Here is a 26,799-nt window from a genome sequence, read left to right on the forward strand (position 1 = left end):
CAACATTACCATCTGGCATGGTCTAAAGTTGCTTCCAACTTTGATAAACACATGATCAAGCAATCAGAAACTGGAAACACTGAATCATGTAATAAGAAGGACCTAGGCAGTTAAGCCTTGTACAAAATCACTTCCTGGAGAAAGCGGACCTGTCATGTAAGTACCTCTTAACTAGGTAGAACAAACAATGATTTTTTAAAAAGACTATATAAGTATTATTGGAAAAGAAGGGTAAGGAACATATTTCATGGAAATGTTCAGTCCAAAAAATAGATTTTCAGTTATAAAGCTCCGTAAATTCCTCACTCATTATACCAATTAAAAGTTTATAATGGGCTGCACTCTTCTAGAACATCTAACATGTATTAAGCAATTCAGTAATAGAAAAAACAAACAAGGTTTTGTATTCCCTTATAAAAAAGTGAAAAGCCAGTGTGTATAACAGACAGAATGTACACTCTGGCTGATAACCTAAAAAAGGTTTCTTTGAACTCTTTCCTCCTTCTAAGTTAATTATTGTTTATATATTTATATATTTTAATGTTAATGCTTAAATTTCTCAAAAAGAACAAATAATCATTGTTTGAATCTCATAGATTTCAAAAATTCATTATATTTAGCAGTCAAAAGGTTTTAGACATTGTCTGCAAATCTGTATTTCTCACACACAAACACATTTTGTTATTTAAAAACTGGTGTGGACAATTTTTTAGAATATCAACTTTTCTCTGATATGCTCCTATCAAAGCTTCTTTGTACTATCGCTTCTCTCTGTGCCTTGTAGGTTCTAACAGTACTGTGTTAATCAGAAGAGAGCTCATAGGCTGCAAATTGGGATACATTACTTTTGATACCTTTGATGAAGCAGAACTCAAACTTAGAAATATTTTATAAGGAACCCCCCATTCTTATGAAACATATTGATCAAATTATAGCAATAAAACTAAGTCAGACAATAAGGCCAGCTAACTTCAATGTTTTAAAAGCTGATGGTATTGGAATAACAATAAAACCTCCCCACACTCTCCAGATATAGAAAAGACTAAGCAGCAGCTGCAAAAGAACATCACTGTACAGCAGACTATTAAAATGCCAGTCTGCAGAGTGGTCTGTAACTTCCTCCCTCCTGAGAGACCACAAAGACCCATTTCAATCCTTAGAGAACTGTGTAAAAAGCTCTGATTTACAATTAACAATGCCATGCCTTAAAACCATTCAAGTAAATTTTAGTCTCTCACAGACACAGTCTTTTTCTAACAGAACAGCTACTCTTAAAAAAAGGAAAATCAACCATCTAAAATGAAATTTCCTTCTTTCTTAATGATTAATTTAAAAACACACACCTTACTTTTGAATAGAAATTGAAGCAGGATGGGGGAAGGGTAGCCACAAAGCACTGACAATACTTCAACATTTTTTTCCTACAATCATCATTCCAAACTGAGAAAACTTTATATGGGCTAAAAAAAAAAAAAAAATCCACCTACAGTCGCCAGGCTCATTTCTCTGGGGCTTGCCAGGAAAGAGAGAGTACTATGTTATCCGATAAAACAAAAGCATAATGTAAGTCCAACTACACAATCTTGGCTATTAAAAGCACAGCAAAAATTTTAGTACTTTATCATTAGTTCTTTTAGGCAGTTAGCTGATATTCTGAAAGGAATAAACAAATATTCAAGTAAAAAAGAAATTCAGATTAAAGTCAGACAGCATAATCTTTTACTGTTCTAAAGCAGTTTATTAAACAACTAGGTAAGGTTTGCAGTTAAACCTGAAACCTGAATGTGAAATATAATAGTTTCTAAACAGAGTTGAGTAATTAAAAGCTTTTGTTTCTACTCTTCATTTCTCTTCTCAAAAACACAGATACAAAATCCATATATGTGTATTTAAGATTCCTCCCCCCAAATACATAGTACATTCACTAGGTATACACAGCTTACTAATTAAGAGTGTGTCTAGAAACAGGGGTGGTGGTGGTAAGGTAGATCTATCTAAATATGACATTAAACTCATTCCTCAAAAATGATAAATCACACAAAAAACTAGTAGTGATCTAAATAAAATGTTCCCATATTTTACTTGTACATTATGGTAAGGCCTTTTAAGTTTGTTGCTCCAAAATATAATCTTTTTGAAATTACCTTACCTAAAAGAAACTAAAATTGGTTGGTGTAGATAGTCATTTTCTTTATCACAGTTACGAATTACCTTCTATGATAAAATTGTCTTCTCTTCCTCAAAATATTTTTTGAAATAATTTAATCTATATAACAGCTGCAGCACAATTTTTTTTCTTATGGAGAATCATATTACAGGAAAAAATGTATATAGACGGATCAAGTGCTGCTCTAGTCAATGCAGTTGTTTAATCTTTGCCTTTTTTTTTTTTTAAGGAGCATGTCAAGGGTTAATCCTGTGACTTCGTCTGACAAAATGAGTCAGCTGGAGCCAGGGCCACTTTTTAAACCTGATTTCAGACCGACATGCAGTGTGCATAGGAGCTCTGAATTGTCATGCACTTTTTATCCTGAATTGTTTCCATCCACAATTCTAAGTAACCATTTGCGTTATTCTAAGATTATGTGATCTGACTCAACAGTCACACTACCTAGTCCAAAATCTAAAAAAATCACCAAGTTTCAGAGTCAAATGGGATACTATATACAAGGGCAAAATGATTTATGAAAATGTCAGAGAAACCTGAAAAAAAAAATGACTTGGAGCCACACATCTTTTATTAACAAACAGATGATTCCTTGTTTGAGAATTACTGGATTTCACTGATTTTCAAATATGCTTACCCTCTTCAGTGGTTCAGGATGTGATGTTTATTGCCGTTCTAACAGCCATCAAGTATAGACGTAAGCTAGATAAGAGAAAGCTATGAAGTGCTTTGCCCAAGCAATTTACTGCTTTACTGAAGATTTAAGAAAAGATGTTTTCAAAAGTCTACTGGGTAGGGACTTCCTGGCTACTTCAGTTTATATTCCAGGTCCCTATGCAAAACTTTTCTTTTTCCTTATTTTTCTGTTGATTGAGACATTGACAGATCTTCCTTGGAGAGCTATGCACTCTTTCTTGGAATTAACCATGCAGTTTTAAGCTATTTTATTAGCTCTTCTTTATCTGTGATATTTGGATCACTATAAATCTCATATCTGTTTTTGAATTTAAAGCAAGAATGTTTTAAGAGTGACCTAAAATATAAAAAGCTTTCCAAAATAATTTAATTGAATTACAAACCTTGAATGTTACTAATCTTATTGTACATTTTTTAATTTAAATTTTTATTATTGTTGTTTTAAACCCTCACTTGAGGATATGTTTCTATTGATTTTAGTGAGAGAAAGGAAGAGAAAGAGAAACATTGATGTGAGAGAGAAACATTGATTGTTGTCTACCATAGGTGCCCCGAATGGGGATCAAACCACAACCTAGGAATCACATCCACAACCCCCAGGTGTAGGGGACAATGCTCCAATCAACTGAGCCACCCCACCAGGTCTGAACTCTCTATTTTCCTAAAGTGTGAAATTAAAGTAAATAACTAATAAATTATTGGCTGCAAAGGATGTTGGGGATAAAGTTAGGTTTAAGAGAATAGTAAGTGAAAGAACCTACAAGTGGGGTGATACAAAGCAAAAGACCCTTCTCAAAGCCTCCTCTTACTTAGCTTGTAGAGAGATGACTTGTGAGTGCATGCTGTCTCCCAAGTGTGCAGTATTTATTTAGTTGGCTAACTAAATCAGACATCAAATTCCAGGTTTTATATCTAAACATTATATTGCAGATTTTTCTAGTAGATACTACTTTGTAAAAAATATTCCTTCCTAAGTGTTCATAAAGTTGGTCTTCTGGTCTTTTTTCAATATCCTCACAATTTAGAAAAATTGCTTTCACAAAAAAAGAAATCTTATATAATAAAGCGGAAATATGCAAATTGACCATCACGCTGTAACAAAATGGCTGCACCCACAGCAGATGCGGGGAATCCTGTAACACAAGATGTCTGTGCCCACAGCAGAGGCCGAGTTCCCGTAATGAGCCTAAACGAGCTATCAGCAGGGATCTGAGGCTGCGTGGCGCTGGGCCGGGGAAGGGGACCTGAGGCTGCGCCCCCTGCCTGGTGGGGCTTGACAGGGGACCAGGGCGCACCCCTTGCCCGGCGGGGCTTGATGGGGGACCTGAGGCCACGCCCCCCGCCTCAGCACCAGGCCAGAGGACCTGAGGCCGCCCCCCTGCCATGCGGGGCTTGACAGAGGACCTCAGGCCACTCCCCCCACCCGGTGGAGCTTGATGTGGACCTCAAGGTGTGCCCCCTGCCCTGGCCAGGGCCAGGGGACGTGAGGCTGTGCCCCCCACCTGGCGGGGCTTGACTGGGATGGGGCCAGCCAGGTCTGGATCTAGCCCAATGGGGGTGGGGCCGCCTGGGTCTGGGTCTTGCGCGATTTCGAGGTGCATGTGGGTGGGCAGGGACTTGACTGGTTCCTGTGGCGCGCCCCAGACTCACAGGAGGAAGATTTTCATATATATTTTACTAATTTTCTTTCATCTCTGACACTTCTATTATAGAGAAAGGGCAAATAGAAATATTAAAATATTCCCTCTAATTGATTCCCTTTTAATGTGCACAAATTTCATGCACCAGGTCACTAGTTAAGAATATAAAATTCTAGTAAAACAATGCATCCCTCTTAAACCAACCCAATAACACTCAATGCATATTATTTAAAAATAATGCTATTGACCTAAAATTATATAGTGCACCTTTCTAATTCAACAGTATCATTCATCTTGCTGATACCAATCAATCAGTAAAAAGACTTCCAGATATTGTCTTTCCACTGTATGAAAATATTAAAAATAAAAAAAACTGATTTTGTGATCTTTATTCAGGTGACATGAAGAAAAGTTTGTTCTAATTGTGCCTTATATGTGAGTACCTAAATCTTAGCCAAACCAATAATCAGAGTTATACTGAATGATATTACAGATTGGTCTGAGTACTGGTATACAACTTACTTCAATATATTAACACACACATAAACATACACTTCTCAGAGCAGAGTAAAAACATATGCTAAAGTTCACAAATAACATCACTTGTCTCAGACAAAGAACATCAGATTTATTATCTATTTACAAAAATCTCCAGTCTAACTTGAGTTTTAGAAATGCTTAATGATTAACAAATTAGAAAATACCTACCTGTATAGCCAATGGAAACAATCAGCTAATTAAACTGCATTTATAGGGCAAAAGAATACCTGTTTAATTCCCCTTTGACAACCATGACTATAATGAGGATGTGTAAAACAACCATATCTCCTGGAGGAGAAAGCAAATAAATCTCTTTCTGAGGTAAATAAATAGTATCAACACTAACAGAACTGACAGGTCATATAAAACTTCTAAAAGGCAATCATTAGACACTCCTTTCAAATAAGAGAACTGTAATTCCTGAAAATATGTAAAACCCAAAGCAAATTGCATGTTTTTTTAAAATCACAAACTGTAACAAAGCATATTTCCTTGAAATATTTAAGGGGGGGGGGTGGTTTCCCCCCTCCCTAATAATTCCTGCATCTCTTGGCTGTCCATTTCTTTTCCCACAGGAATTGCAGTTTGTCGTTTCTCATTTACCACTTGAAATAACATGGTAAAAGAACCAGTATGTTGCAACTTGATAATTTCCCTGCAGATGGCTCTATAATCACAGGACTGCCTATTGGTATATGCACAAGTTGAAAAAAAAAAAAGAAGAATGAAGAGGACACCCAGGTTTTTAAATTCCTTACTAAGCTAGCACTTCTGAAGAGCTTCCAAGACTGGATAAAGCTTTGCACTATTGACTTATTAGGCAACCTAACAACAACAACAAAAAGTGTAAGCAAACAAATCTATTTAAAAAATTATCTGTACAAGGTAAACAATTTGCTCTTGGGTTGAGTTAGCTCTCCCTTAGAAAAGTGCCAGCCGTCTTTTTTTTTTTTTCTTCTTTTTCCGACCCCGTGCCATTTTTTTCATCTGACCTGGAAAGAGCCAGGTCCTTTATGAAAAATGAAATAGTACCAAGATATTCTATTCTATTTTAAAATTATTTTTGAAGAACATCTGCATCTTAGCCTAGAGCTATTTCAAGAATCTGCAATCTGAAGAGCTACATAACATGTTATTTCTGGCCAAAAACCCATGATTTGTTTCAGTAAAAATTCTTGTTAGTGGCAGTAATTTTTTTAATACTTCATACCTTTAATTAAGCAATAAGTCTATAATCTTCCTCATATTTGTAACAATCAAATAACAAAGCAGTTAATTTCAGCTATAAGTATTGGAAGAAATCACATAGATCCTGAATTTATGAAAAGATCTTAAAGTATGATGGTTTTTTAAAAAAATATATTTTTATTGATTTCAGAGAGGAAGGGGGAGGGAGAGAGAGATAGAAACATCAATGATGAGAGGGAATCATTGATTGGCTGCCTCCTGCACGCCCCCTACTGGGGATCGAGCCCGCAACCCAGGCATGTGCCCTTGACCGGAATCGAACCCGGGACCCTTCAGTCTGCAGGCCGACACTCTATCCACTGAGCCAAACCAGCTAGGGGTAAAATATGGTTTCTTACTGTTATTTCTGGTGACCACTCTCAACAAAAGCCAAATAATATTTCATTTTGAAAACACATTGAAGGCAGGCATATTAGGCAGGGGGAGATAGGAGATGGTGACAGTTAAACGTAGAACAAGGCAAAACAAAAATAAAGTTTGACTGATGTTTGATGTGCTGCACCAATGAAGGCAATATACCACTCTAACCATCAGTGTTGCGTACCAGACAGATTGGGAAACAGACGGGAAACTTTGAAAAAGGAATCTGTTTAGCTCCTTGTTCTATATCTACATCACGTCTACACACAGTAGGGCAGAAGTATTGTCTTCCTACCACTCATTTGAACTCTGTAATGTGAGAGAGGCTGCTCAGGTTCCAAATGCCATGATGTCATGATGAGAAAGAGCAATAGACTTGGAGTCAGGAGACATAGGAATCTGGATTTCACCTGCACGTTTTAGGAGGCATGAGAGTTTAGGCTAGGTCTTGAATTTTCCTGAGTCTAAGTTTCCATTTCTGCAAAATAAAGGCATTAAAATAAACTAGGCCCAAGATTTCCTAGCCATTTCACCACCAATAAAACCTTTTATTATCTACCCCACCCCAAAACACTGAATTCCTATTTTGAAAGGTTTTGGTCTTCCAAACTCCTTTTTCCTGAGTTATAATGAATATTCTTCCCTTCTTAAAAAACCAAAAACAAAGCCATATAACTTCCATTCAGAACTTCTGATTAAAGGAAAATGAAGCATTGCCATGCTAAATTGAAATAATTCTAATATAAGAAACTTGTTGTTTTAACTAGCATGGGTAATTTTTAAAAAAATATATTTTATTGATTTTTTACAGAGAGGAAGGGAGAGGGATAGAGAGCCAGAAACATCGATGAGAGAGAAACATCAATCAGCTGCCTCCTGCACACCCCCTACTGGGGATGTGTCCGCAACCAAGGTACATGCCCTTGACCGGAATCGAACCTGGGACCCTTGAGTCCGCAGGCCGATGCTCTATCCACTAAGCCAAACTCGTTAGGGCTAGCATGGGTAATTTTATTTCAATCAACTACACAATTTGATAGGTATTCTGAAATATTTTCTATCTTGTCAGATTACTGTTTTTGAAGACCCAGGCTGTGACTCACTAGCATAGATAATAGCTAGTGTCCACAGCAACCTTAAACTATCTATATACACTGAGTGGTCAAAAATTTATGATCTCTGAATGCATAATAATCTGGCCACTCAGTGTGTGTGTGTGTATACATACATATATATATACACATATATACACATACACACACACACACACACACACACACACACACACACACATATATATATTAGAGGCCCGGTGCATGAATTCATGCATGGGTGGGGTCTGGCCAGCCTGGCCAGGGGGAGGGAACATGGGCGGTTGGCTGGCCTGCCTGCTGGTTGAACTCCTTGTCGAGGGGACACTTTGCATATTAGCCTTTTATTATATAGGATATACAGTGAGTGGCCAGATTATTATGTGTTCAGAGATCATAATAATCTGGCCATTGAGTGTATATAAAAGGCTAATATGCAAAGTGTCCCCTTGGGGAGTTCTACCGAGAGACTGGGAGTTTGATCGCTCGCTATGACGTGCACTGATCACCAGGGGGTGATGAGGAACATGGCAGGCGACCAGTGGTGGCGGTGGGGCACTGAAGGAGCAAGGGAAGGAGGAGGTGGGGAGGCGGGGAACCTAATCGCCCCTGATTGCCAGCCAGGCATAGGGACTCTACCTGTGCATGAATTTCATGCAACAGGCCTCTAGTCTATATGTATAAAAGGCTAATATGCAAAGTGTCCCCGTGAAAGTTCAACCGGGAGTTCAATCACTAGCTATGATGTGCACTGACCACCAGAGGGCGGTGTGGAATGAAGGAAGGCCCCGGCCAGCAGCTGGAAGGCCCCGATTGGCCCTGATCACTGGCCAGACCTAGGGACCCTACCCGTGCACAAATTTTGTGCACCAGGCCTCTAGTATTTTTATAATCATCTCTGCAAGTGGCATAATTAAAAGCCTAAAGCCTCACATGAAAGGCTGATACAAAAGAGACTCCAAAAACATAATTATAACTTCTCAGTTTTAAGCTAAGAATCCAAATGCCTTATATTCTAATAACATTTATACGCAAATGAAGTATTTTCATAAGGGATTAGTAATACACTTCGATTACCTAGTAATAGTTTAATTTAAAACTAAAATCTTTTAAAAAAGTTTTCTAGTGTCTAGAACAAAATAGTGAGAAAAAAGAGGAAAAGGTTGCTATCTTACAAGAGGTAAGTAACAACTCTTATTGAACTTTGCTCTTGTTCAATTCATTTGACAACTTTTGTTTCTCACTAATATGCAATTTGATCTACAAGTCAAATATATTATGTTTAACATATCATCATATGGAAAATAAAGTATTTTTGGCCATGTCCTTCAAATAAACATGTAAGCCTCTACAGAGATGCCTGTGTTACACTTTTAGCAAGCAACTAAGAGTTAAGGAGGCAATGGGGAGCCCGTCTTAATTAAGTAGGCTGTGGCTCCTCACTGTACAGAAGTTGGGCCTGTGAAGTGTTTCTTTGTGCCTTTAGTCTGGATAATTTAGTAGATCAGTAAAAGAGATTGTTAAGCAGACTATAAACAAAGGTGGCTGTAATGAATATGTAGGTTGGAAAGTTTACAGGGTATAACAGGTATGGGATCTTGAGGACACCTGTTGCCCCGACACTGGTTATTTCAGAATTAAATGACTGATGCATAAAAAAAAAGGTTCAGACTATGTTAGTACTGTTGAAACTGGAATAAAGATTATGTAATTGTAAGAACACAACTATCAAATGATAAAACTTCACATGGAAAATCAAATGCAGGTTTTCCTGGTTCTAATGTATCTAATCGAGGGTAAGACTATACTGTGTACATGGGAAGAATTTCAGTAATCTTAGCCACTGAAAAGACTTTCACTTTCATGATGAGAAAATTGGAGCTTTTCCCCTGCCCTATTATGCTTTTATAAAGTTTAAGCATGCTAAAGGTTTTATAATATAGAATTTATATTAGTTCTATAGAATCTATATTGGTTCAAATATACTGTAGTTCTTCCTGAAGGATGTTGAGTTCAGATAATGCAGGATGCTCTTTATACTTTCTGAGTCAACTGAGCAAGGAAGAAAGAACTATGACTGTATTGCTAATCATGTGAGTTTGTTCATTTATTCAACAAATGTTCACTGGACATCTATTATGCAGCTAGGTGGTGGAACTAAAGCAATAAGCAACATAAAATCCCTGCCTTAAATTTCTCCTGGGTGAGGCAAATAATAAACTAATTATATAGTATACTAGTGGCCCAGAGCACGAAATTTGTGCACTTGGGGGTGGGGGTTCCCCAGCCTGGCCTGTGCCCTGTCACAGTGCAGGAGCCCTGTGATCCATCACCCCAAAGAGGTAGGCCCTGCCCACCCATCTGGGGCTCCTCGATGGATTGCCCCAAAGAGGTAGGCCAGAGCCAGGGGTCCTACCTCCGCGCTGCGCGGAGCTGCGGGACCCCCAGGCCTCACCACACGGAGCCATGGGACCCCCAGGCCTCGCCATGTGGTGGCCTCCACCAGGCCCCGCCCACCCGTGCCTGCTGTGCACGCAGCCTGCTGATCGGTCATTACGCGTGAGGGCGTCCTGACCATTTGCATATTACCCTTTTATTAGTATAGATCAGATGGTAATGTATTATAGAGAAAAATGCAGGAGGAAGGAGAAGGGCAGTGATGGGGGGGAGCATCGTTGCCATTTTATATAGAATGGTCAGATAAGAGTCCCAGTAATAAAATGGTATGTCATCAAAGAGATAAGTATGTGATAAAACTAGCTATGTGGCTACTAAGGGGTGTGTGCTCTGGGCAGAGAGTAAACGCAAAGGCCCTGAGGCAGGAGAGTACTTGCTATCTTTAAGGAGCAGTAAAGAGGGCAGAACAGAAGGGTAAATAAGTGGCAGGTATAGTTTGAGAGGTAGCAGGAGATAGATAAGAAGGGTTTTGAAAGCCATGTTATGAATTTTGGGATTACAGTGATAACAGACACTACTGGAGGATGTTGAGCCAAAGAATGATACCATCTGACTTAGATTTTAAAAGGATCTTCCTGTGTTAAAAAAAGACTGAAGGAAAACTGGGAGAGCAGTTGGATAGATGTTGCCATAATTCAGGAAAGAGATAACGGTGGCTTGGACAACAGGTAGTGACAAATGATCAAAATCTTGAAGATAATTTTAGTATGAGAAATTCAGTATGGGAAGATAACTACGGTTTCCCTTTTCTGTCAATGAAAGCATAACTTTTTTTCCTTTAGGTAAAGGTTTCCTGTATTCTGGTTTTCAATACTCCTCTGTCAAGTGAGAATTACATGTTTTTATGTTAGCAACTAGGTCAGTGATCGGCAAACTGCGGCTCGCGAGCCGCAGTTTGCCTCTCTGTTGACTAATGAGTTTGCCGACCACTGCCTTAGGGAAAAACACTTAAAAAACATTTTAATAATGTACTAATGTCTTTAACCTGAAGTCAAAACTTCTGGGTAAGGGTAGTGCCTTACGCAGTGGTCGGCAAACTTGCAAGCCGCAGTTTGCCAAGCACTGAACTAGGTCAGCCTAGTGCACTACAAAGTAGTGGCTGAATTACCTATAATTTACAATTCCCTTCAAAGTTACTCCCATTATTATGGATGACTAGAAGTTAACTGCATAATTGAGGGGGGGGGAATAAAACAAATAATTCAGCTTCTTATACAAACAAAGCAAGTTAATTTTTGATGATTTGAATAGCCAGAAAAGGAGGAAGCTTGAAAGTACAATGTGCAGCAGGAAGTCATTAACAGATGATGTTCCCTATTATAGATAACATAAAATAATAGCTTCATAGTACCTATTTTTATTCTTTTAATTTAATTCAAAAAACTTTCCTGGGTACTCCACTATGTGCTCATAGGGCAACAATTATGCAACAGAAAAATACTTCAAAGTTACTTCTTTCCAAAGGTTAAAGCTATCTTTTGACTATAAGCATCTTGAAGACAGGGTACAAGGCCCATGCTTTATTCATACTTAAATCCCTAAAGCCTAAAAGAGTTATTTATTCACAATAAACACATAACATATATTTACTGACTTTTATGGAATGGATTCACATTTCTCTCACTGGAAATCTAATAAATGAAACCCACTTTAGTAGTAAAAAGTTTCTAATTCTCGTATTACTGTTTTCTGAAATTAATAAATATCTTTGGTGATGTTGGAAAAGATACTGATAACTTGATTTCAAGTAATATCAAGTTTTATAGTTCAAAAGATTATTAAGCACATCAGGAAACTTGAGTTTTATTACTTAATTATTAAGTGTTAATTTTTAAAAATACTAGCCATCATATAAAGCTAAAAAGGGAACTAAATAGCAACCATAAGTATTCACTTAAATTTATAGAGAAAAAGTGAATTTTCTAGTCAGGAGGTGAAGATTCTCTTAAGTTTTGTTTAGAGAGGAACATGCCACATGTTTCAACAGAATCAGTTTCACAATCATACTTGGGTTGGAATTGATTCTCAAGCTGCTAGAAGCTATCTTTTAGTTTTGAGTTCTATGAAAAAGTTGGGCCAGGTTAAAAGAGGGTGATCAATCACCCTCTTTTATCCTGACCCAGCTATATATATAAAATTATAGTAGGGGTATTTATACTAAAGTCAAATTATTTAAATACTCAAACCCAATTATTTCAAATACACATTTACTAATATGTCTTTTCATGGGCTTACTTTTTTTTTTCTTTTTTTTAAATTATTTTTTGTATGGCTCAATTTTTTATTATTATTATTTTTTAAATAAATCTTTATTGTTCAGATTATTACAGGTGTTCCTCTTTTTCCCCCCATAGCTCCCCTCCACCTGATTCCCCACCCCACCCCATACCCTTACCCCCCGCCACTGTCTTCATCCATAGGTGTAAGCTTTTTGTCCAATCTCTTCCCGCACCCCTCACACCCCCTCCCCCCTGAGAATTGTCAGTCCACTCCCTTTCTATGTCCCTGATTCTATTATATTCACCAGTCCATTCTGTTCTTCAGATTTTTTTATTCACTTGATTTTTAGATTCACTTGTTGGTAGGTATGTATTTGATGTCATTTTGTTGTTCATAATTTTTATCTTTACCTTTTTCTTCTTCTTCCTCTTCTTAAAGAACACCCTTCAGCATTTCATGCAATCCTGGTTTGGTGGTGGAGAACTCCTTTAGCTTTTTCTTGTCTGAAGCTCTTTATCTGACCTTCAACTCTGAATGATAGCTTTGCTGGGTAGAGTAATCTTGGTTGTAGGTTCTTGCTATTCATCACTTTGACCTTTTCTTGCCACTCCCTTCTGGCCTGCATAGTTTCTGCCGAGAAATCAGCTGATAGTCGTATGGGTGCTCCCTTGTAGGTAACTAACCGTTTTTCTCTTGCTGCTTTCAAGATTCTCTCTTTGTCTTTTGCCCTTGGCATTTTAATTATGATGTGTCTTGGTGTGGTCCTCTTTGGATTCCTCTTGTATGGGGTTCTGTGTGCTTCCTGAACTTGTAAGTCTATTTCTTTCACCAGGTAGGGAAAATTCTCTGTCATTATTTCTTCTAATAGGTTTTCAATATTTTGCTCTCTCTCTTCTTCTGGCACCCCAAAAATTCGGATGTTGGTACGCTTAAAGTTGTCCCAGAGGCTCCTTACATTATCTTCATATTTTTGGATTCTTTTTTCTTTTTGTTTTTCTGGTTGGGTGTTTTTTGTTTCCTCATGTTTCAAATCTTTGGTTTGATTTTTGGGGTCCTTTGATCTACAGTTGAGTTTCTGTATATTCTTTATTTCAGACAGTGTATGCTTAATTTCTGACTGGTCCTTTTCCATTTTTTTGGCATTCTCATTAAGATCCTTAAAGGTCTCACTAAGTTCCTCAGCGGTTTTTAGAAGATTCTTGAGTAACCTTATAAATGTGGTTCTGAACTCTATGTCGTCCAGTAGTTTGCTTTCCTCCATTTCTCTCATTCGTGACATGCTTCTTTGTCTCCGCATTTTGCTGCTTCCTTGTGTTGATGGAGTGGCTTTGTGTGGTAGGTGACCTATAGGGGCCAGTAGCTCAGCCTCCCCAATCACCTGAGGTGGACGCCTTTGGTACACCCCTTTGTGGGCTGAGTGCAAAGTCTTGGTGTAGTTAAGCCTTGATTGCTGTTGGTACACTGGGAGGAATTGACCTCCAGGCCAATTGGCTGTGAGGACCCGCTGTGTCTATAATGGAAGAACTGCTGCGCTGGAGACACGCTTATGGTGCAGGACTTGTTTCAGTGGGGCTTTGGTGCTCACTGAGTCTGCCTCTTGAATGTGTCACTTATGGATGTGAGGAGTTGAAATCTGGTGTCTCACACTGACCACTAGGTACACTGGCTTCTGGATCTCCAATGGGGTGCAGGTCAGCTACTGTCTGAGGCCACCCAGCAGGCGCTACAGTGAGAACTACAGTTTTCTCCTCTTTGCTTGGGGTTTGGAGGTTTTGGAGCTGTCTGACCTGGGCTGCAAGTTTGCTAGGTTAAGCTGCGATAGGGCAGGCCATTTATATGCTAAAGCCGCAGCTTGGAGCTTGGGTGGGTTCCTAGATTGTGCGGGGTGGGGTCTCAGGGCGTGACCAGGCTAGGGCGTGGCAAACAGCGATGGCTGCCAGTAAGCTGGCTCTGCGTCTCCGACCGTGTCCCCGCGTTCCAGCACAATAAACAATTATTCCTGCGCGCAGCCCTGCAAGCAAGCCTCCCTCACTTTCCGACCCCACGGCAGACAGTCCAGCTTCTCCCCGTAGGAGTTTGGGTCCCCCGCGTCTCCCCAGAAACTGGAGTTTGGAGTAATCAGGAGCTTGTCTCCCTTCGGGTTGAAAACAGCAGTGCTCTCAGTCGCCCGTTGTCAGCCCGATTTGCGCGCCTCCGTACCTCAGCTTTTCAGTGCTTGTGCACCCCTCAATGCTGTTTGCTCTTTCCTTCTAGTTGTAGAACTTCCACTCAGCCAGCATTCCCGTGGTTCTGGGTGATAGACGTTTTGTCTTTTAGCTGTAGTTTTGAAATTGTTGTGCGAGGCAGCAGTTTAGGTGTTTACCTACGCCGCCATCTTGGATCCTCCTCCTCATGGGCTTACTTTTGATGTTATAAACTATGCTGCATATTATTACCTAATGTGACATTTTAATCCTAGAAAAATTAAAATGCCACAGCACCCACTTTACACATTAAGGCTCTTCCACTGTCCCAGTCAAGTGCATTTCAGAATAAGGCAAATGATGGTTTTGGAAAGTTTCTGTCTAAAGCTCTGGCCGAGTGCTCAAGGCCTTAAGAAAACGATGAAGGGACTAACGAATATTGAATAATGTATTTATTCTCCGCCCCCCTCCCCCCAAAAAACACAACAAAACCCACCAGGGTTTAATTTAATTTTGTTTTTCTTTGGGTCTGTTTTTCATAGGAACTACATTTATGAAGAAGGTAAGAATATATCTACTTTAGGCATATACTTGAGTTTGTTAAGTTTAATATAGGGGTTGGCAAATTATGGCTATGGGCCAAATTTTTGTGTTTTATTTTTTAACAAATTAGTTTCATTGGAATACAGCCAGGCCCATTATTTATATATCATCTATGGCTGCTTCAACATTCTTATGCACAGTTGAGTAGTTGTGACAGAGACTGGCTGGGCCAGAAGGCCAAACATATTTATTTGCTACAAAACCCTTCACAAAAATGTTTGCTTACTCTTGGTCTAACACATTGAGGAAGAGTAGAAATATAGGTTATACAAAGAGATAAGCAGGTTCTAGCAAATTTTCCAGCAATATTATTTCTAGAATCAAATTAACTTTGAAAATAAAATTATAGATATATTGGGTTATGTACTAACATAATTGCAGATACAGTAAAACATTGATATAATGGACTAATTCAGGTGAGGGGGTGTCTGTTATAGAGTATAGAGTTTCTGAATGCATATGTTAAAAAGTTGACAAATTAGTTTACTTGTTTTTACTTATGTAGACACATTTGTGTAATTAAAATTAAGCAAGAAAAGTTTAAATGCACTACTGTAATTTTAAGTTTATAATGAGTAGGTCTAGTAAATGCAGCATTCATGGGTCATCTTGAGTAATCAAATGCAGATGGCTGGGCGTGGCTTAGTGCATGTCAGAACATGGTAACATCAGCCAGCATGCCTTAAAACTACTGAAGAAAGTCACACTATGAGACAACAGAACCAGTTACTGAGTGCCATGTGGTGTGATCATGTGCTAATCGTTTGCCCAATATTAAGAGTGGTGACTCTTGATTTAAATACAGACTATAGTTGTAGATAAACAGAATTTATTTATGTTGGCAAAAATACTACAGTGCTTTTTTCCCCAACATATAGCCTCTTGGATAACATTTGTTAAAAATAACAGTGAAATAACAACAACAACAACAACAAAAAAAACCCTGTTAGTTTAATTAAAAGCAAATCTTGGATATAAGCATTTTTAAAATGAACAGGGTGTTGATTTTCACATATGACATACAGATGGGAAATGTCCGTTAAATCCAAAGTCCATTTAATGGAGGTCCATAAAATCAGGGGTTTACTGAAAAACTCTGAATGGTCAACACTTTAAAATGTGTTTAAAATCTATTCAGTAACTCCTTGGTCAGTGTGGCTCAGTAATCATCCCTTGCACCAGGACATTGCAGGTTTGATTCCTGGTCAAGGGCACATGCCCAGGCACATGGCGTGCAGCAGGTAGCTAATCGATTGATGTTTGAGAGAACATCAATGTTTCTCTCTCTCCCTTCCTCTCTCTCTAAAAATCAACACACTATTCTTTTAAAAAAATCTATTCAGTGAATATAAACATAGGAGAGATATTAGAAACTATCCAGGGACTATTAATGTTTTTAAAACGCTTAAAAGGCCAACTACATGAATTTATCTATATATTACACTAGGGGCCCGGTGCATGAATTCGTGCAGCAGTGGGGTCCACTGGTCTGGCCTGTGGGATTGGGCCAAACTGGCTCTCCAACATCCCCCAAGGGGTCCTGGATTGCGAGGAGGCGCAGGCCAGGCCGAGGGACCCCACTGGTGCACGATTGGGGCCGGGGAGGGATGCGGATGGTTGGCCAGCTGGGAAGGGACTGCGGGAGGGCTCCAGGGTGTGTCCGGCCTGTCTTGCTCAGTCCCGATTGGCCGGACCCCAGCAGCAAGCTAACCTACCAGTCGGAGCGTCTGCCTCCTGGTGGTCAGTGCACGTCATAGCAGCGGTTGTGCGGCCTTAGCGTATCATTAGCATATTACATTTTGATTGGCTGAACGAAAGACTGGACACTTAGCATATTAGGCTTTTATTTTATAGGATACTAGTGACCCGGTGCATGAAATTCATGCACATTAAAAGGGAATTAATTAGGAAAAATATTTTAATATTGCTATTTGCCCTTTCTCTATAATGAAAGTGTCAGAGATGAAAAAAAATTAGTAAAATGTATATGAAAATCTTCATCCTATCAGAGTCTGGGGCATGCCACGGGAACCAGAGTCAAGTCCCTGCCCACCCATGTGTGCCTCAAAATCACATGAGACCTAGACCCGGCTGGCCCCACCCCCACTGGGCTAGATCCAGACCCGACCGGCCCCACCCCCATCAAGCCCCGCTGGGTGGGGGTCACGGCCTAAGGTCCCCTGGCCCAGCGCTGGGGTGGGGAGTGTGGCCTGAGGTCCCGTCAAGCTCCGCCCAGTGGGGGCGCGGCCTAAGGTCACCCAGCCTGGTGCCAGGGCAGGGGGCGCAGCCTGAGGTCCCCCATCAAGCCCTGCTGTCCCCTGTCAAGCTCTGCCAGGCGGGGGGCATGGCCTGAGGTCCCCGATCAAGCTCCTCCGGGAGGGGGGCATGGCCTCAGGTCCCTGACCCAGTGCCAGGGCGGGGGTGTGGCCTGAGGTCTCCCATCAAGCCCTGCTGGGCTGGGGGCGCAGGCTCAGGTCCCTGCTGATTGCTGCTAAAGGCTCATTATGGGAACTCGGCCTCTGCTGTGGGTACAGCCATCTTGTGTTATGAAACCCCGCCTCTGCCAGCTTTGTGATGGTGTGACGGTCAATTTGCATATTCCCTCTTTATTAGATAGGACTAGAGGCCCAGTGCACGAATTCATGGATGGGTGGGGTCCCTCGGCCTGGCTGGTGATCAGGGCTGATCTGGCTGGGACTGTGAGAGGTTGGCCAGAGGCGGGGGGGGAGGGGGAGTTGGAACGAGCAGGGCCAATTGGGGCCAGCTGGCTGGGGAGAGGGACCACGGGAAGTTGGCCAGTCATGCAAGGTTGGTTGTGGGAGCACACTGACCACCGGGGGCAGCTCCTGCATTGAGTGTCTGCTCCCTGGTGGTCAGTGTGCATCATAGGTACCGGCTGGTCACCCAGTCACTTAGGCTTTTATATATATATACTAAAGGCCTGGTGCATGAAATTCGTGCACTGGGGGGGATGTCCCTCAGCCCAGCCTGCACTCTCTCCAATCTGGGACCCCTCAGGGGATGTCCGACTGCTGGTTTAGGTCCGATCAGGCAGCCAGGCAGGCGAGTGGTTAGGAGCCAGCAGTCCTGGCAGCAGTCCCTCTCAAAATCCAGGACTGCTAGCTCCTAACCACTCGCCTGCTTGGCTGCCTAATAGCCCCTAACCACTCTGCCTGCCAGCCTGATAGCCCCCTAACTGCTCCCCTGCAGGCCCGATCACCCCCAACTGCCCTCCCCTGCATGCCTGGTCCTCCCCAACTGCCCTCCCCTGCTGGCCATCTTGTGACGATGTGGGGGTGGCCATCTTGTGATGACATGGGGACAGCCATCTTGTGACAATGTGGGGGTGGCCATCTTGTGACACGAAGGTGTGAAGGTCAATTTGCATATTACCTCTTTATTATATAAGATAGTTTACACTCCTCAAAATTAGATATCATACAAGTAAAACAAATGACTTTTCAAAGTAAAATCAAACAAAGGGAGTATCAGTGATGGCAAATTTTATGTCAGCACATTACTCAGGATGTAAATGCCTTCCTTAACTTTGAATGAAATCTGGTACCCCAAACAACCCCAGTAATAAAATTTAAATTTTCATAATTTATTCCTTCTTTCCTTATACTTGAAAAAATAACCCTAAATTTCATTTGGAAAAACAAAACAAAACAAAAACTTCACATTTCTATTGATGTTGAAAACCCTGAGGATGGGTTTAAAACTCTAAAAAGCATTTACAGAATTCAACCACATACACTTTAAAAACCATACAAGTTACACACACGCATATGTGTATATACACACACACACACACACACACACACACACACACACACACATGCGCGGTCTTATCCTATATTTGGTTTGTGAAGTCTCAACAAGTTGAAAAACTAGCAGCTGAGGAGTTCAATAAACCTTAAAAGCCAGCTCTGAAATTCAGCCATGTTCTTTCTTCTTTAAAAAGAGGTCAGAAAATAACAATTATTACTCTACAACCACTTCACATCAGTACAAACAATTGGATACATAGGACTCACTGGTCATTTTTCCTTCTGCTTTTGACTTGAATCAGATCAAAGATATCACTGGCTTGTCACAAAAATGAACATCTTATAACTATGAATTAAAAGCTTATTATCTGCAATGATACAATTCTGGCACTGTTCTGAACAGTAGTTACTGTCAGCATAAACAGTGGCTATTTCTTCTTACTTATGTATGAAGAAAATCTTTCACTCACTGACCAAATTGAATATAAATTTGGAATGAATTTTAGAACCATCCCCTTTATACACTAAAATTTTTCTGCTAGTCTGACCTATAAGGTCAGAGGAAGAATTGACCACTTTGTAAATTTTATATCATGTAATCTTCAAATAGAGACAGCTTATCTAACAGCCAGAAATAAGAAACTCTAAAGTACCTACAGTTGTTGTGTATCCTCTATGTTTGCCTGCCATTGGAGCTAAGCAAAAACCTATTCCAACTTATGTTCAAGAACTAAAGGGTTCATTTATGAAGTTCTGCTGAAGCTGGAACTGAGAGTAAATACTGTTTATTGTGCAATCACTAAGATTATTCTAGTCTTAAAGGCCTAATAACACACTTACTAATTTTAAAGGCCTAGTGCAGTGGTCGGCAAACCATGGCTTGCGAGCCACATGCGGCTCACAAGCCGCTGTTTGCCGCTCTGTTGACTAATGAGTTTGCCGACCACTGTCATATACTACCCTTTACCTCTATGCACACAATATGCCACAATTGCCTAATCCTCACAGCTTCCAACTACATGGTAACATTTAGTCTAGTCCAGTGGTTGGCAAACGCATTAGTCAACAGAGCAGCAAACCATGGCTCGCGAGCCGCGGTTTGTCGACCACTGGCCTAGTAACACACTGTAATCTTAACTTCCTAGTGACTTCCATAGGCGATATCCTTTGAGAATACTCTATTTGATGCTCAACTTGCTGTTTTCATGGATAAAGTGGAAGTAACAGTTTTTCTATAGTTTTAACTCTTGACCTTTTCCTTACTGATTCAGATAGCCAGTACTCTTTAAAAATTTTTTTATTGCATTTATTGGGGTGACATCCTATATAATAAAAGGCTAATATGCAAATCGACTGAATGGCAGAACGACCAGTTGCTATGACACGCACTGACTACCAGGGGGCAGATGCTCAATGCAGGAGCTGGTGGTTAGTGCGTTCCCCCTGCTCAGCCAGAAGCTGGGCTCACGGCTGGTGAGCGCAGTGGTGGTGGTGGGAGCCTCTCTTGCCTCCACTGCAGGCAAGTGGTAAGGAGCGAAGGGTCCTAGAATGCGAGGGCTCCAGACTGCGAGAGGGATGTCTGATTCCCCCCCCCCCCCATTTTAGAGAGAGAGAGAGAGAGAGAGAGAGAGAGAGAGAGAGAGAGCAGGCTTTTCCCATTTGGGGACCCCTCCCCAGGGGAGTTTGTATATGCTTCCAATAAACTTCCACATTTTTATTTAAAATCTTTTAGTCTGCAAATTTATTCTTCAAACTTCGTGGGACAAGAACCCACAAGGGGTGTCCATGCCCCCAACTCCAGTATCAAAACTGGCTATCTTTTGGTGCATGGGACACCGCCCAACCAAGCCACACTGGCAGTTTTTCACATTATTTATTTCTACCAGCTCCAGAAAGTATTTGTCATCTCTTTCCTATTTAAAAAAATCTTAGGTTAGCCAATCTCAGGATTTAATATTCTAACTTTTTCTATTTAATAATCTTACCAATTCTATTTAGACTGCATATGAAAATGCTGGCTCATTGGACATGGTTTAGTGGTCTTTGTGGTAATACCTCAGGATATCTTCTTAGTCATCTCAAGGAGTGCCCCTAATATTTCAAATTTAATACTAAAAATGACTCAAAATTCATATTAATAAAAAAAAAAAAAGCCACTTCTGCTCATCGCCGAATAACTCAATTGATTTGAGTGTCTTCCGGATATGCCAAAGTTTCAGGTTCAATCCCCAGGTAAGGGCACATATAAGAATCAGCCAATCCTATATAATAAAAGGGTAATATGCAAATTGACCCTAATAGCAGAATGACCGGTCGCTATAATGCACACTGACCACCAGGGGGCAGATGCTCAACACAAGAGCTGCTCCCTGGTGGTCAGTGCACTCCCACAAGGGGTGCGCCACTCAGCCAGAAGCCAGGCTCATGGCTGGCGAGCTCAGTAGTGGTGGCAGGAGCCTCTCCCGCCTCCACTGTAGGCGGGCGGTAAGGAGTGAGGGGTCCTGGACTGTGAGAGCCCTGGACTGCAAGAGGGATGTCTGACTGCCAGCTTAGGCCTGATCCTCAGGGCCTATGAGAGGGCACAGGCCAGGCTGAGGGCCACCCCCCCCCCACCCCAATGCATGAATTTCATGCACCAGGCCAATAGTAAATGCATAAATAAGTGTAACAACAAATAGATTTCTCTCTCTCTTCTTCCCTACCTTCTCCCTTCTTCTCTCTCTCTAAGTCAATAAATTTTAATAAAAGCCATTTCCAATTAAATAAATTTTTGGGGAAAATGGAAAGCATAATTTCTTAAACTGTAGTCGATTAACAATCCAAAAGATACAGACCTCTGTACCTGTCTGTAGCAAAGCAAGAAAAGGTGGAATCTAAGCTGCTTTGATTCATCTCAAAAAACAGTAAAGTAACTTACAGGGGGTGGGGGAGGAAGAGTTAGAAAAATATATTTTTCTTGATGGCTGGGATGGTAAAATACACTTTGAGAGTTTAACTGAAAAGCAAAGAAATTATCTGATAAACTGTAATGGCTTTTGTGGGAAAATATATACACACTTAAAAACAAAGGACACAATAACAGTTGATAAAGAAACAAATAGATTCTGTTATCAGCCTATTTATGGGACTATAAACTAGTTATTGTCAAATGAGTGAAACATGCCGTTTTGATGCACCGCTAGGATTTGATGTTCAAAAGCTATAATACAACTAGAATATAACTTTAGAAATTTGTCTAAAGGCATTCTAGAATTTGTCTAGGTGTTTAGTTTCAGGTGATACAAATCTTGAAAGTGCCTTGCTTTTTTCTTACTTCAGAATTCTGCATCTTCTGTAGCGTATTTTAAAAATAGATATATGTTTGGAATTACTAATACCAAGTTAATAAATAAAGAATAAGAAGCAAAGATACTTCTCTCCATCTGAGAAATGCTTCAGAGGCTCATAAGAATGTCCAACCAATGATTAAAAAAAGAAAGAAAAGAGACATAGACTTTGATAGTTCAGAAAACAAAAATAATTAGTATGAATTCTAGGCAGCGGAATTTGATTCAACATATTTTCCTTCCTTTCATAGGTTTCTTTTCTGAAAATGAATGCTTTTAAACAACAGCAGCTTCCATGTATCCTTCCTTATATTTTCAAAATTTTCCTTGCTTTTCAACAAAATTTTGTAAATATGAGATGCTAAAGTTTCTTTAAATTTCAGACTGTAGTGGTAGGAATTAGCAAAAATAAAGAACAGTTACTGAGTGTCTATTCTACACCTAGCACATAATGCCTTCAAACTACCATTTGAGATAGGCATTAATTTCTCCTTTTACAAATAGAAACTTGGTATTCAGATAATTTGAAAGCAATTTCTTCAAGGTTATAAAATAAAAAGAAGCTGGGGCCAGATAAAATCCATCATCTGCTTATCTGGAAGTCTGTGCTTTTTCTACATCAACCCTTTAGATGGTGATAGGTCTTTAAACAACAAAACCAATTAAAAATAAATTTGACCAACAAAAACGTAATTGAAAGAATAAACTATGTTTTAAATTCAACATATTAAACAAGATATTTTATGAGTAAACCAAGATACATAATACATATTAGCATTCAAATAAAAAGAAAATGGTCTTTGACATTAAGTTAGGTTGTAATTGGCTCAAGGTGTGATCTTCGGCAAGTTCCTGAGTATCTCTGAGTCTGAATTTCTTTACTTGTAAAAAGAGTGTATTAGTTATCATAGATTTAGGTGACCAAGACAAAACATTGAGATGACAAAGGATAGTGGCTACAAATCCTCACCTGGTAAATCCTGCACTTCTAACAGAGTGACACTGAGTCTGTAAAGGATGCTAACAAATATATTGCAAATGTTTCAATTTTTCACGAATTACTAAGGAAAAAAACACAACTGCCTATAATCCCTACCCAGTGCTTCAAAATTTCCTTAACTGTTATATCTCAGTAAAAATCTGATATAGATGAAAAACAGCTAGTGTACAAAAAACAAAGACTAGAGTTGGTGGTTAGAGAAGGGGAGGGGAGATTCAGGAATCCTAAAGGAAAACACCCCACAAAATCAAAATACTGCCCATGCCTTTGGAAAGACTCGAAAGTAACCTTACTAATCACAAATGCCTCTATTATCTATTGGCCATAAGCATACTTTAGGCCTTTATCTAGGGTAGATTGCCATGAGTGTTTATCCCCTTTCATATCTTGACTGGTTTTATGTATTCCCTAATCCTCTTTTGAAGTGGAAGAATGTTTCTGCTATAGAAAAAGTACAAAGGTTGTACTTGGTACAGAATCCAGTAATGCTGTACTTCTAGATGTGGCTTGAGCACATGTTTATTTTTTCACACCTCTATGCCCTTTCCACATGTCTGGTCTGTTTTTCTTCTTCTCTAACATGCATTGCTACTCATCTTTCCAGACACAGCTCAAATGTCAACTCCTGAGGCCATTAGTACTTCCCAAAGCCGGGTTAGTTCTACCTAACCATGGTTCCAGAGCACTTGGTATACACCTTTACTTGCCTCATTGCAATGTAACTAATTCACTGACTGCTTGTTTCTCATACTAGGTAGTAACTTCCCTGAAGGGTGTATGTTTGCATTCTCAATGTCTAAGCATCATTTTACTGTTTTTGCTATAAAGGTCTACCTTATTCAATACTTCAACCTGTCTAGAGAAGCAAGTAGAAAATTAATTGTGCTTAAGAACATCATTTCTTCATCAGTAGGAAGAAAATGATCCCCACAGGATTTTTTTTAAAAAATCCTCACCCGAGGATATGTTTATAGGTTTTTTTTAGAGAGGAAGGCGGAGAGGAGAGAGAGAGAGATAGAGAGATAGAGATAGAGATAGAGATAGATAGATAGGTAGGAGAGAGAGAGAGAGAGAGAGAGAGAGAGAGAGAGAGAGAGAGAGAGAGAGAGAAACATCTATGTAAGAGAGAAACATTGATTAGCTGTCTCACGAATGCACCCCAACCACGGATCGAATCCACAACCTTTTGGTGTATAGGATTATACTCCAATCAACGGAGCCACCCAGCCTGGGTGAATTTCTGGTTATGTATTGAGCATATCAGTTTTAAAACCCTTAGTAATTAGCATTTTCTGAAAGGAACTTCAGATTTCCCACTCTAAGCTTCCTAAGAGATAACTTTATGATTGGTCATACAACCAACCAATCAATAACAGAGCCAGTAGATTTGAGCAGACATCAATCTCCTAATTTTACATACTGCTTTAATGATGTCAGCACACCCTTACTGGACCTTCATCCACAGAGAGAAGTTATCATTCAGTTGTTCTACAGAGAGGAACAGAGGAACTGAGGTCTGTATTTATAATACCTAAATAACATAATACCATGGCTTACAAAAAGAAAAGGCCTCTAACCAATGCTCTATGGTCAGATTATGTAGCTTATCAATGCCTTGCATGTAGTAAGTTACCCTGCCTATTATTTATTTTTTATGAGTGGTACTAACTGTTAGGTCTGATCAAATAATCGAAGCAATACCCTCTCTCCTGGGAAACTGACCATTAGATCATTTCCCAACCAACATTCCCTTTCACTTAAACCACATTCCATTTGCTAAGACCAGTAACTTTCCCTTCTGACTTGCCCAGGATCCTCTGTCATCTTAACACACTTAGCTTTTCCACGGAGGACCTGACAAAGCACCTTATCTTTTATTTTAATACTGCCTGGCCACAATATAAATTAGACAATGATTCACACTGGCCCGAGAATGGAATTTGCGATTTTAACATTCTCTGGGACTTAGACAATTTCTGCATCCACAATGGGAAATGCTCAGAGATCCCCTAACACTAACTCTTTCACGGTGTCTTTAGTAAAGGTAACATGTATTTTACAGATTAAAGATATAGTGGATAAGCAGCAAACCTTAAAATCTGAGATGTTACTGTCAAGTTTCTAGTTTAGTTTGGGAAGTATAATATCTAAGTGATCATGAAACGAAATATACATAGCCCATTTTCATTTTTATACCCATTTAAAAAATAATTCACACAATTAAATTACATATATTTCAGGAAAAACATTCAAATAGAAAACCATGACTTTAAATCCCATTGTTTTAGACACTGAAAAGATAAATAGTATTAACTGTGTTCCCAGAAGTATATATTTTGGTATTATTTACCAAGGTATCTGTTTTTAAAGATTTAAAAAATATATTTCTTTTAAAAACTTGAGATTTCAACATAGAATCCAATCTAAAATACACTTTCAATTAAGTAAAAGGCATTTATTATTTATATATCCTAATGATAGCATTCAATATGTATAAATACTATTTTCAGCATGGTTTCAAAGTCGTATGATCAGGTTTGAAGTTGATGTTAAATATAGAACTAAAAATACTGAATTCTATTCTGTTCTGTAAAACTCTCAAATAAATCCCAAATAAGGTAGCTAGTAATACAATATATAAGTAGGCTTGACTTGTGAAATTTCCTAATGGTTCTCAAAGGAATCAAGGTTTTGTCAGAATTTCTCCATCTCTGAGGCTCCTCATGAACACCTGTGACAATATGGTGAATGCTGTTAAAATTAGGAATGCTAGTGACCTCCAGTATCTATTCTCCTTCCAGGCTGTTCTGTCCATTTTGCCCTTTTGGTTTATAAATGAAGGAACTATGAAACACTAAAAATAAATTGTTTCTTAAAACTGATCTCACACTAAGAATAAATAGATGAATTCTGTATGTACTAATGTGGTTTTTTTCCTTACCTGTGTAGTTCTACTAAATATTGATATGTAATTTAACTTTTACTATTCTTATAGAATTATAACAATAAATTACAAGAAAATTGCCCAGTTACATGTTTTAGCAATTCTGTCAGTTTTAAATATGATTTCTGTTAATCTAGCAGAAATCATGTGTTCTATGGTTGAACCACCACCTATCGCTGCATAGTACACAACTGTTAAAATGTAAATTGCCCAACTATTTTTAGCTGCTGCTGAAAAAAAAATTTCTGTCTTCCGGAATAATGATTTGAGGCATTGTGTTCATTTTGTTTATCAAGCAGCTATTCAGCCTCTAGTGGGCCCAAGTGCTTACGCAAGCAAAAGCTTTTAAGAATGCCTGCAGCTGCAATCCAACCTTACAGGTAGGCTGCAGGTTCAGAGCGCAGCTGCCCTAGGCTGCATAAAACTCAGATCCATCTGGAACTGATTTTCAAAGAGGATTTCAAATTTGAGTTTTCATGTATCACATGGAAGAGAAGGCGGGGGAAGAACACAGGAAAGAAGGAAAGCAAACAACCAAAAGATGATATCTCTAC

At 39.5% G+C, this 26,799-nt stretch overlaps 1 protein-coding gene across 10 annotated transcripts in view; it reads right to left on the reverse strand.

Moving 5' to 3' along the window:
* Positions 1 to 26,799, reverse strand: part of TCF12 (transcription factor 12) — a 385,291-nt gene that overhangs the window by 75,231 nt on the left and 283,261 nt on the right. The window lies entirely within an intron of this gene.

Source organism: Plecotus auritus, assembly GCF_963455305.1.
Source record: "Plecotus auritus genome assembly, chromosome: 1".
Lineage (NCBI taxonomy): Eukaryota > Metazoa > Chordata > Mammalia > Chiroptera > Vespertilionidae > Plecotus > Plecotus auritus.